The sequence below is a fragment of the Anomalospiza imberbis genome, chromosome 5, assembly GCF_031753505.1.
Source record: "Anomalospiza imberbis isolate Cuckoo-Finch-1a 21T00152 chromosome 5, ASM3175350v1, whole genome shotgun sequence".
NCBI lineage: Eukaryota > Metazoa > Chordata > Aves > Passeriformes > Viduidae > Anomalospiza > Anomalospiza imberbis.
This window is the reverse complement of record NC_089685.1, coordinates 60,128,530-60,141,436: the sequence shown is the minus strand read 5'-3', so window position 1 is coordinate 60,141,436 and position 12,907 is coordinate 60,128,530. Positions and strand designations below refer to the sequence as shown.

At 42.6% G+C, this 12,907-nt stretch overlaps 1 protein-coding gene across 2 annotated transcripts in view; it reads left to right on the top strand.

Moving 5' to 3' along the window:
• CACNG2 (calcium voltage-gated channel auxiliary subunit gamma 2) overlaps positions 1 to 12,907 on the top strand; it is a 53,206-nt gene that overhangs the window by 16,006 nt on the left and 24,293 nt on the right. The gene's annotated exons all lie outside the window — the stretch shown is intronic.

Here is a 12,907-nt window from a genome sequence, read left to right as displayed (position 1 = left end):
CTAGTTTAGTTTATGACAGACCTTACTGGCTGTCCTAGATAGATTAAATCTTCCAGCATGTCTGGGTCATACTTGGTCCAGAATGACAGAGGAAAAGAGTCTTAAGCAGAGTCCACATATCCCTTTATTAATGTCATCCAGGATTTCCCCTATATATAGAATGTCTTCAGATGGAATGTAAGCAAAATTATTTGTTGTTTTGTGGTATTAAATGGGGTGAATCAACTGGAATGAATTTGAGGACTGACCCCTATGCACCTGCTCTGGCTGATGTGCGCTCATACATCAGTGATCTTACTAGGCAGCTTGCTGTGCACCTTGAAGCTCTTTACTTTTCCTTCCAGTGGAGAAGAACCACAGTGTCTTTCTCACGGTCTTCAGGAAATCTCAAACCACATTTGAGATATAGTTTATACACTACAACAATTTTGTAATGCTGGTTTACATAGAACACACAATTCTTAGCATTCCTAGATTAATGTTAATGTGTCCCACTCCCAAGGTGGGGGTACCTCATCCAACCCATGCTAAGTCAGTATAGCAATTAATTATCTGACTGTATATTTGTACTCTGCTTATAAACTCATGAATTATTCAATTCCATCCTATTTGGAACCAGGTTTTCCTTTTAACCTCAACTGCAAACCAGCTGTCCATCAACTGTGATGTGCTCATACCTTAGGGTGATGAGAGCAGCAGAAAAGCCTAAATGGGTTGCTAGAAAGTGCTACCAGTAAAATAGAGATGCATTTCATTAGTGTTGGGAGGATTGGCAGCTCTTTAATTGTATGAATCACCCAATGGGTGTGTTCCTGAAGCCAATTGGAGCGTGCCAGTTCAGTAGAGCCACAGTGAGCAACACTGTGCTGCGTCATTCAGCATTCTCCAGTGAGTGATTAAATCCATGTCATTTGCCATAAATCAAATGTTGTCACAGGGTCAGTCTTGTGGGTCATGCTAGGTTATCGTGGGGATTTTGCACTGGTTCTATCAGGTACTGCTGTGTCACACAGGTTTTTTGAGGTCATGCTCGGTTCTTCAGATACCATCTCTTAAACTCATTGGGAGCCCGGTTGGAGTGCATCAGGGGAATGATGAGAAGGGTGTGTTATGTAGCCTTCTACTGTGTTAAAGCTACTCCTCATGGCTGAAGTATCTCTTCCCTGGAAAATGTGCATTTTTCTCATTTATTAGTTTAAGCAGACACTGTGACATTTGTGATTTTGCCTTCCAAAACAACACCTGACCAAGGTCCAAAACAAATAAGATCTAATCTTGAGGCAGTGGTTTCCTTTTTTCAGACAGAAAGCATCCTGCTATTTCAGTTAATTCTGTTGACTGACTCCATGGAATCAGATTCTGCCCTTTGCTAACATTGCTGCACATTGGTGGTTTAAATTCCGTTATTGGGAACTCCCACATAGCCAAGAAATGCATAAGCTTTCCCTCAGTGAAGGGATGTGGCCAAAGGATGAAAAGTACAAGACATCACGTTCCAGGAGTCCCCTGCTACCGTGGTCCCTTGTTTTCAGTTAGGATTTGGTCAGGTATATGTTACAACAGCCTTGAGGTATTCCAGCTAGTATCAGAGACTAAGCCAATCTCTTCTGGTCTGGTGATCAGAAAAACACAAATGCAGTGCAAAACCACCTTTAACCCCCACAAAAACCATCCTGCTTCAGACATCACTGAGAAAGCTGGAAATCCACAGCTTCCCTCCAGAAGTCACTTTGAATGGCATGAGTTTAAAATGTTGACATTTTTATGCATAGAAAGACTATTTTATGATTTTTAAAGGACCATTATGGCCTCCTGTGAGGTCTGTGTGGTTAGTTGAGTAGTAACTGATGCTTACTTTTGCAGAAAAGGAATGTAAGAATAGTCTCAATAACATTGTTAAACCCCTCAAAATAAATGTATTTTCCATTACACATATGGCCCCTCTAGAACAGGGAGTGGCAGATCATGATATGAAAATTTTACTGGTGCCAATCAAGATGACATTCCAAACATTCCAAACCCACCAGTGCCATCACTGGTCAGGTAAACAAAGGCTAACAGATAAATTCCTGAAGGCAGGGTCCCAATTTTCAGCAGCAAAATCAATGCTGCTGAGTGAGGTTTTAACTTGTCCTTTCTATGCATGTGATTGCTGTCCTCTGCTCAAAGCAATAGAAGCCATTCTGGTAGTGCATGGTTTTTCACCCCTTGATGCTTTCCATCACCCAGCATCTCTGGAGCACAAGAAAATGCTCCCATGCCCATTCTATTTGTGGAAAATTTCAGACATGGGAAGGTTAAGTGGTTAGCCAAGTATGCACGAAGACTGCAGCAGAGCTGAACTCACTTTTCACCAAGCCATAAGTCCCTATCAGATCACTCCACCTTCCTTCCAAAGTGCTGTTTACCTGGCCCCACTGCCTATCACACCATGGAAGGATATTGACTGTTTTCAAGTGTGAAGTACACAGATGTTCTGTAAAGCTCCAGGGAAACATCACAGATAGCAATCAGTAACATATTAGAGCCGATTCAAACTCTACGATACTTCTTGCAAGCTCCCAGATCCTTTGAACATAGGAGGTCTCTGCTGGAGCCACATCAGATCTTTCTGGTCTTCTATTAGAGTCAGTGAGTGAGCCAGGAAAAAAGTAATTCCCTCTGAAACTGAAATCAAGCTCATATTTTCCTCAGCAGAGATATTTTATGTCAGTCATTATTATCTTTTTTTTTCTCTGCAAAGCAATGCTCGATTGATACTCAGAGGTTGTTAGAACCAAAGAGAGAGAGAACATTGGGGTATTGTTCTTGCTGCAGTTGCAGGCTTACTTGGCACCTAAAAAAGGTGTTATTAAAAAAACAAACCAATTCTACAATGCTTTGAGTGAGAAGAAAACAGCAAGGGAGAAAAAGAAAAATAAAATCCATGCTGTTTAAATCTTGGGCAGTATCAGGAAAATAAGGCATGGAGTTGACATATTGGGTCCAATCCATGGCTATTAAAAGTGAGCACAAACTACTAATTCTTATGTTCAGCAATGATGCCTGTGAGGCTAAGACACAGATTATTTCGTTTAGCCTTTGTGATGGAAGAAGAACCCAATACTGAATTCCTGCATAGGTCCACGACAGATGGTGTTTAATAGCAACAACAGGCACTCTGGGTATGTTTTCCCATGTCTTGCTGGATCCCAGCTTTCTCCTCAGGCTTTCTATGTCAGTTGTAACTCACCTGGAGGAACTTTCAGGTGTGTTTTCCTATTGCAAAAGCAAGACATGGAAATGTATCCACATTAAGTTGCCATCACAGCACAGTCTCGTGTTTGCCATGTGATGCGGCAAGGACACAATTTGGCATCTAAGGTGGCTTGCTTTCTTCCAAACACCAGCACATGCAATCATCACATGAACCTCCATACATTTCTTTCTCCATCCGCCAGTCTGGGTTTTTTTTCTTTCTCATTCATGTTCAGCCGGTGCCTTCAATTCCCAAACATGTTCCCAGATCTTTCCGAACATCAGCTGTGAAGCTAAAAAGGGATTTTCTGAATATGATTGATCAGGTTGTCACAAACCTGGCTAGGAGCCATTTGTTGGACACTAATCAGATTGCTGCCGCAGAATCCAGCTGCTGAGTTTCCAGTGTGCTTTTAGCCTCTGGAGCGTAAAGAGAGACAAAAGTACTACACCTGACTGGGCATCTCCAGGGATGTTTGAGGGGCACAGAGCTCTATTGACCATTCCTTCTTGAGAACTTGACCTCCTACTGCAGTAGCCTCTCCCTGCAGGCTCACACAACTTCCCCAGGTAGCTTATATACAGCCTTTCACAGAAACCTATCATGAGGCATGAGCTTAACCTTTCACTTAGAGTCACTGCCAGATGTAACACATCTGTGATAAAGATGAAATTTGCATATAATGTCTGAACCCATTACCTCTCAGGAAAAACAGAGCATTAAAAAACAAGAAACACAATGCCCCTCCCAACAGCTCCCTCTCCTTTTAACTCAATGTGAGATCTCTTGCTTTCGATGCCAGCTCATAATTTGTCTTTTCTTCTCATGGTTATTCCCCTCACCAAATGAGCCTTTTCTCTTTAAAAAACCATTCACTCTTCTCTCTGCCATCCATTCTCTCTTGTCTCTTGATGAAGTTTCCTGTTTTGTCGCTGGACCAAGTCTTTTTTTATTCCTTTCCATCATTACCTGGCTTTGTTCAGCTTTTAGCAACATGCACAGGGCTCAGCAATCCCACCGCCCCTGCGTGCAGTCTCAGTCATCACCCACCAGGGTTCAAGGACCAACTGCTGTCGATGTATGAAGGACTCTTCTGCCTCACAGGGAGCAGGAATCCACACCGGAGTTACTCTCATAGTGACAGCAATGTAATAACACCGTGACATCAAGGAGAGTGCGCAGCTCATGCAGAGGTCACACATCAACATGAGGCTCAGCACCAGCTGTTCAACAGGCATTTAAACCTAGTGCTATTCTAGCAGCGTTGCAGGCTCACTAAGTACAATGTACCTCTGAAAGAGGTACAGATATTTATCTCAACAAGCTCTTGAGGCCTTCAGCTGCTCATCCGGCAAGTGCTCAGAGCTGCTGCTTTTGGAGGACACATGCCCACCCAGATCTCCTCCAGCCATTCAAGTTCAGCCTGTAGGAGCTCAGAGCGAAATGACAAGATTAAGACACAGGCTATTTTCTAACTGTTACGTGAGTCAGGGGCCCAGTGCAGAGCATAGCCTACATGCTTTTACAAATAGGTGGAAGCATCACATTATCTGTGGCTGCAGCTCAGCAGATGCTCCATTTGCACACTACAATTTATGAGCTGTGCTATGGAATGATTTAGACGGTTGAGGACAGAGTTCTTTGCTTTCATCAGGGATATGGAGGTAAAGGAAGACTTGCCATGAATAGGCTGTGAATACAGCCGAGAGAATAAGAGAGAGTTTTTCTGTGTGAGCTGACATGCCCACACATGGACCACTGCACAGATCACCCTTGGAGTAAGGATGATTCGATGGGCTCTTATTATAAATGATCCTTGGCTAACAACATAGAGAAAGTAATTTATGCTTCTTCCTGCATTTCTAAATAATCTTTAGTAGGTTGAATTGTCCATAAATCTACTGCTCTACTTTGGATACAGGTGTGAATCCAAGGACTCTCTGACTCTTCAAATGATGAAGTTTGGCAAGTAGAAACCATTTTTTAGAGCAAGTATTCACTTCTTTCTCTTTTAAATGCTGCAGGAAGTCATGACACACAGGAAGTAAGGTCTGATTCTGGTAAAGTGGGCTGAAAAAGCTTGCCATTTTCAGAGCGGGATGAAACAAATGGCAATTATAATGCAAAAGCTTTATGAGGATGTAACTGTTTAAAAGCTGATTATGAAAAAGAGGGACTTGGCATCCAATCTGGAAGGGTAGTAGAGGGAAGGATGGCTGCATGGCAGGACTCCTGTTGGTGTATGAATGTCTGCACCATGGTGGCATTGTTATCCCCTTCTTGTCCTGACAATACGCAGTCAATGGCACATCAGGAGGTGGGTGGGAGACATCTGGTTAATGAGGAACAGATGGACCTCATCGGACATGCACTATACCTGCTCTTTTCTTCACAGTTCCCTCACTCACTCTCTGATTTCTCTATTCTTCGCTGCAGCTGAGCTCTTCCCTCTCCTTCCCTTCAAATGGGAGAGAATGTTTGTGTGCTTCCAATAAAAAGCAATTAAATGCTCTGGTCAGAGCCAAATGCAATACCAGCTAATGCAGTTAGAAAATGACTCAACTGTAGCATGCTCCATTCTCTGGGACCCCTATATGTTGTGCTGGTCCCCACTAACCGTGTCCCCTTACCACTTTGGTCCCTAGACCCATCATGACTGTGGAAAACAAAGGCTACTTTCTCATTTGCCATTTCTTTGATAGGACCTGTTTAATAACCCGAGAAGGACTTTCTTGAAGCCCATTCTTTGGGACTTAGCAGTTTACCCCAATGTGATAAGGTATTTGTTTACCTTAGTTTTAGAAGAGGCGTGGCCATTCCAGGCAACCTGAATTTCCCTTCTATCCTTCTAGTTCCTTCATGGCATGTAGGTAGGATTTGGGTCTGGGCTTGCGTGTTCTCATTCAGTTAACAGATGCCAGTAATGTGGGTTTGTTGGTCTTCCATGAAAATCTGAAAAGCTGCATACAAACCAGATCCTGAGAGAAATACAAATTCCCAAAGGCTTGTGCATCTCACAGCTCAGAGGAGACAGCAGTGTTCCTAGATGTGCTTCTACATAGGAAATCTTCCTAAATCCCTGTGTTCCAACCAACGCTGACAAAATAGCAAAATAATTCCTATCAAGTTCCAATTGGCTTTCATTAATACTGGTGCCTTTCATTGAGCTTTTCTTCCCAAGAGATATGACAGAAAAGTCAGTCTCTAAACCCCTTCTCACTCCTTCTTGTAACAATTTTATTTCACTACAGTTATGCTTGCTCAGAGTTACAGAGTTGAACTGATCCCTCAGTTTAAGTTACATGATGTGCTTATGTAACATCAGAACAAGGTTTTCTACCTTCCTCCAACTCAACAAGTATTTTAGTCTGGGCGAGCAAAGTCCCCTGAATCAGCCCCTTTCAAGGGCAGCAAGCAGAGGCATAGTTAGCAGTCCAGCCATGCTATCTTCTTCTGTCTCTCTAATCTGAGAGCTATTACTGTGTCCAAAACCAGGATTAATTTCCAGTGTAGGTCTTTCTTGGATAAAAGGCCTCCACATCCCTTCTGTGGTTTGTACTCCAGCTGCCTTTGAGACACTTTGCATTTTTTATATAGGGCACAATTACAACATGAATGAGGAAGGAGAACTTCAAAGGAGGATGATTAGGGTTGGATGAGTTGGAAACCAAGTTAATTCACTTGAGTTGATAATTTCAATGAGGAAAATGGACTGAGTCCCCATGGTATTCTCTTCATGGCATACAAATGCTGAGTTAGCATCCAGATCCACCCTCTGCCAGGATCTTGAGTTTATGGGCAACTCGGAAGTATTATTCAATATACGTCCCAGCCAAAGCATCATGACTATATCTGCTTGTCCTTGGCTTTCCATCCAAGATCTTTTCCATACTCTCTTTCTACCTTTTCCCAAATGTGCTCTCACCCCTCTTGTTAACTCCATGGAGAGTTAATAAGCAGATTTTAACACTGTGAGATAGCAATACGTCAGCAGCCTTAGAGACTACAACAGCAGGGTAAGACAAAAAATGGAAGAGCCTGTTCATCTTTCTTTTACTATTCATCAGAAGTTGAAATATGGTCACCTTAGCACCTTAGCTTTATTTTGTATGTCATACATCCCTATTCCTGGGACTCTTTATCTGCCTGGTTCATTTTCCTCATTGCAGCAGAGGAGTGAAGATCCTGACATGCCCCCACTTCTCAGAGTAACCTCTTAAGTCCAACATGGCAAGAACTGTCTTTACCCTATTCCTCTCCCACAAGCTACTGAGAATGGCAACACAGTCTGGAACTGGTGTATGCTTCAGTGAATTCACAGGGAGATAGATCCCAGTCTGAGAATCCCATCCAGAAATCCTCAGGGAGAGAATGTGCTCAGCCATCCCTGGCTGCTCATCTTCAGGCTTCACCATGCACATACAAACAAGTCTGTCAGGTCAGCCAGTGCTACCTCTTTCCAGATGCTTGGATGGCTGTACACTTTATTGTTTTGTCTTAGATTATTTCCTTATACACACCTCTAATCTCTCCTTGGACACTTTCCACAGCTACAAAAAGTCTTCCCGATGGCCTCTACCCCCATTAGAGGAGCATCTGCTCACTGTCACTGATCATTCAGTCCTCCTGATGCAATGGAGTTGGGGTGGTCTGGGAGTTTCTTACCAGCATAACCTCTCTGTTTGACAGATCCTTTCCTTTAAACTCTGGAATGCAACTCTTGGCAAATAATGCCATCTTCAGTGTTCCACCTCTAAATAGCCTTCCATCTGCTGAAGAGTGAAAATCAGTGTCGGTACACCTGAACCTGTTCCCTTGAAGGGAGATTTTCTGTGCACTGCCCCAGTTTTGTCAAGTCCATTATGAAGAATCCTGTTGTGCAGAACTTCAAATGGAGACACACTGCTTTGTAAGATAAATGCAGGTTGAAAAAGTGCAGCTGCATTCCTAGAGAAAAGGGCTATGATTCCCCAGAGACCCTCGAAGGTCCAAGGTAACTGCAGTCATGACCTCATTGCTTGCACCAGTCTCATCAGTGCAGTAATGGAATGAACTTGTACAAGCCCCACCGGAGGAGGGACAAAACTGATAATCCCAATTCTGTCTTCTACAGTAAGTGCATGCGCAGAAATATGCCTCTGAGGGAAGTTTATGCCCCAGGCTGGATAGGTGAAGAACTGGGGCTTACTGGTGGTTTTAGAAGTCAATAGATTTTGAATTCTTGCTGCACATTCATGTAAACTACAAGCCGTTTGTTTTACTTCCCATCAGAATGCAGTAACATGCAGTGAAGTGCATTGTTTTTTGGCTGTTGAGATTGCTTCACTGCGATTCTCGGATTCCAATTTTCCTGCTCAAATGTGATGAGATCCATGGTCAATGCAAGCTGAATAAAACATCCCTGGCTTGAGTTAGAATTCAGTTTCAGTTGTTTGTTTCTGATTCAGTTTCCCCGGTAAGTTGGAAATAATGATAGCAACAACAACAATAATAACAAAAATAATAATAATGCATCATAAATCTTAGGTTAGCCTGGAAGCCTGGGCTTCCATCCCAAAATGTTCTCAGAGACTTAACCAGTTTTGAAGAACATCACAATCAGCCAATCGGGTGGATCTGCTGGAGCACTCATCCATTTCCTATGTTTAGACTAGCATGGAAGCTTCTTTTATTTTAATATATGTTGTACTGACAGAAGTCTCAACATGTTGCCAATTTGAGAAAGTCTGTTTTTCCCTGTATATCTTTTTCAATCCAATTCCTTTTCTCCTTGTAAATTCTAGTTATAACACAAAATTCAGCCGCTGGATCCTGTGGTAGAATGAAATTTTAGAGTTGCTCCATACGTGCTTATAGTCTGGTTATTACCATGTTGTGCATGTATTGAATCACTCTATTTCCAGGCTTTGCAATGGCATAGCACTGACTTTCACCTCCAGTTGTGCTTGTTTATATACACCCTCTAGACACAGTGCAAGGGATATTTATAAAGAAAAGGTTGGTCAAACATTTGTGTGTGGTATTTGTGTTTGAATCATGGGATAACTGGAGCATTCAGGTGGGAAGGAACCTCACAAACTCTCTAGTCCAAGCTACTGCTCAAAGCCAGGTCAGCTGTGAGGCCAGGCCAGTTTGCTCAGGGCTTTACTCAGCTGCAGCCAGGTTTCATGGATATCACATCCCAGCAGAACTCCGAGTGAATGTGGTGTATCACCGAAGAACAGTTATGCCCAAAGTTCCAGAGACATATGGGATTTTAAAAATTTATACTTCCATCTTAGTGGTTTGTGCATCACACCTTTGAGACTTATCCCATCTCCTCAGCCACCTCAGTGGGTACCAATCAAGAACTGAAAATAGCCCATCTTGGATCTCAAATCAATACGAGCTGTAAGCCCCGCCTGGGCCACATGCTTGTAAGAAAGCCAAAAGAAACACCTTGTATGGCTTTTCCTAGTTTGTGCACACAAGAAAAGAGATAGCAGTGTTTCATCTATCTTGTCATAGTAATGAGAGTGTAGCCAGAGAATAAGAGATGTAGGAAAACATGCTCTGCAGAATCAAGCTCCTTGGGAGCTCACTGTGTGCAAATTGAAGGCTCTGAACCCATGGGAACATGTCTGGTGCCTCTCTGCACCAGCTGGTGAAATCCCACGCACACTCCTTCTAGTCCCTGAAGTCAAATGCACAGGGGGCTCCCCTCTGTCCTGGGGATGGGTGGACTTCTCTTTGTGAGCTAACTCTTGCAGGCTTCTGTGCATGAAACAGGAACTTACTGCTTACTGTTGGCAAAGGTTTAGGCTGGATAAATCACCATATCACATCATCAGAGTCCTGGAGCCGGGGCAGTGAAGTTGTCTTTGGTCAGCATGGATGCTACCAGATTTGAACTCTTCCAGGTATAATGGTATAATGTCCTGCCAGGAAGAAAAAAGAAAAAATATTCCTCTGAAATCCCATTTATTTGGCTCCTTACTTGGGAAATTGCACAACAGCTCAAAGATACAACTCTCATCATGCAGTGCCAAGTAGGCAGAAAATTTTAAGAGCAACACCAACCAATTCAGCTCTTTTCAGACAAAAACTACCCCTTTTTTCCCCTTAATGTGACAAGAGATCATAGCCCCCATATACTGAGGATCATGTGCTGTAGGTCTCAGAGCTGCAAAAATGTGTCAGCCAGAACTGCTCAATAGTTCAATGGTCTATTGGATAAATGGGAGGATGAGAAACACAGTAAAAGGCAATCTGGGACCACGTGAACATCTGTCAGCCAATGCCACTGGTCTGGAAAACCCTGGGGTTGCCATTAGAGAGTGTATTTCATAAAGCAGTACCTCCTACTGTGATACATGTTAGACAAACACACAAAGCAAGCTTTAGGCTGCCCACTGGATCAGCCTGGTCAGGGCAGTCAAACCTGCAGCCAGAGGAGCCGTTCCAAACTCCGAGCTCCCAGCAAGGCGGCACCTCTGGGTACTGCACAGTGATGCTGCAGACATGAAGCTGCAAACAGCTTTGTGCAGACCCCTGGTAACAGCTTAGGCCTCTTGTATGATCAGAAGCTTCCCCCTTTGATATAGAAGTGACTGCATTGGCCACAGGCATCTCCTCTTTACTGTCACCTCCCTTAATTCCTTGCACGCATGCGCATCAGCGTGTCGTTAATCCCACTTGCCTGGAGCTGGCTTCTCAGGCCAGCTAGGAAATGGGGCTATGTTAGAGAGATGCTGTATTCCAAACCTGATGCTGTGTAGCAGAGGAACCCGGTCATATGGCTCTGCAAACAGGCATTCACCAGTATGCACCATGACGCGCGCTTGGTGGTTTGCTCCTTTTGGAATATGTGTGATTCCCAGGGCTGCTCATCAGTTCATAGCTGGCTTATAATCTATATGTTAGGTATGTAATGGTGTACAGTGGCATGATTGATCCACAGCTAGATGTGACAACACTCTCATCTCTGTCATCTCTCTTTTCAACTGCTCATCAGATGTTTGCAGCATAAATTTCTAATACCGACTTTATTTATCCATAGCCATGACTTTGTGCTGCAGCCATTTCACTGCATAAAATATCTGGAGTATAATTCCAGGACTTCCCCATTCAGGAGCAAAGGCTTTTCACCCAGCAAGCTACACAAGCTGTTTCACTGGCTTGGGTGGAAAAGATGGAAGTCTATAACTAATAAAAATGCCAGCAAAATGTATGTATTTGGTTGCATTCACAGCTTGAACTGAGTGAATCCAAAGCAGTGTGAGCTGCTGTAATGTGGCTTTCTCCCTGTCCTGCCAGCATGTAACTCACACAGCTTAAACCACCTTAACTTCTGCTGGACTCCTCCACACTTGCCCCTTGCTGTCCAATAAACAAGATAGAGATGTGATGCTTCTTAATAGCACCTGTAAGATTATCCTGTGTTACAACAGCAGCATTCCTGTAGCAGCCAAGGAAAGAAACATAGCTGAACAGACCAATAATTAAGAAAGCTGATATATTTCCATCAAAAGAAGGGAGCTATTCATACCCTCTACCTGTCCTTAAAGTATTGATTCTGCAGTCACTTTTTCTTCATCAAAGAAGGATTCTGTGGTTGCAGTCAAACTTTGGCTGAGTGTATACATGGAGTGAAAAATGTGTGAGACCTGAATTTTAAGACTAACCTCTAAGACTACCCTTTAAACAAAAACTCAGCCTGGTACATCTCCCAGTGTTGTTTAACTCCTACCATTTGAAGGGACAGGTTAGGGTCTCATACGTCTGTTTTACTTTGCAAAAATTACATAGTTGTCATCTGATGGGCAAGAACATAGGTTTTAGTAAATATCACACAAAATATTTGTGTATGATCATTGAGTTTACTTTAAACAATTTAGCTTCAATTGTGCTCCCACTCCATTTGTCTGCCTTCTGTGACTGTTCCAGAAACATATTTACTGGCATGGATTTTCCCTCAAATGGCAACATTTACATGAACATGTTTGTAAAAAGTAAATGTTGATTCTATAACCAAAAAGTATTCACTCAGATGTGACACTACTACTAACAAGTTAAAGCAACTACCAAATTGTTACTTGAAATTTTTGTATGAGGGAAAAGCTGCAAAAGCATCTGGGTTTTTGGGCATATTTTTGTTACATTCTTTCTTTTGTGGTGGAACTGGAAACCCAAGTATTTTCCATTTTCAGTTGATGGCATAGGATAAAAGTCATTGAGTATGTCTCCAGTTAGAAAATAACTTGAATTCACATCTCATATATTAAAGCCATGCTGGCAGAAACGGATTAGCAAACAAGTCAGAGGTTGAATTGCCCTTGTGCTGTCAAAAAAAAAGTCAATCAACAAACAAATTAAGGGAAGCTATTATGTTCCTTCAAGAATTATTTCAAAACACATGGGAGAGACTGTTAATGGTTTTGAGGAAGTGCATATCTCCCAGGCTCTTCAAAAGTAATTCGACTTTCTGTTGATCATACATGGAATCGCAGTTTTACATTACTTACCAATCCTATGTTTTGTAACATTTGTACTGAGTGCTAGAAAACTGCAAGCTGGCTTGGGTTCACAGTGGAAAAACCCAGAACTAAAGTTTAAAAAATCAATTGAAAAACAAATCTGTTATCATTTGAAATCAAGATAGGGGGGAAAGAGAGAGAGAGAGAGAGAGAG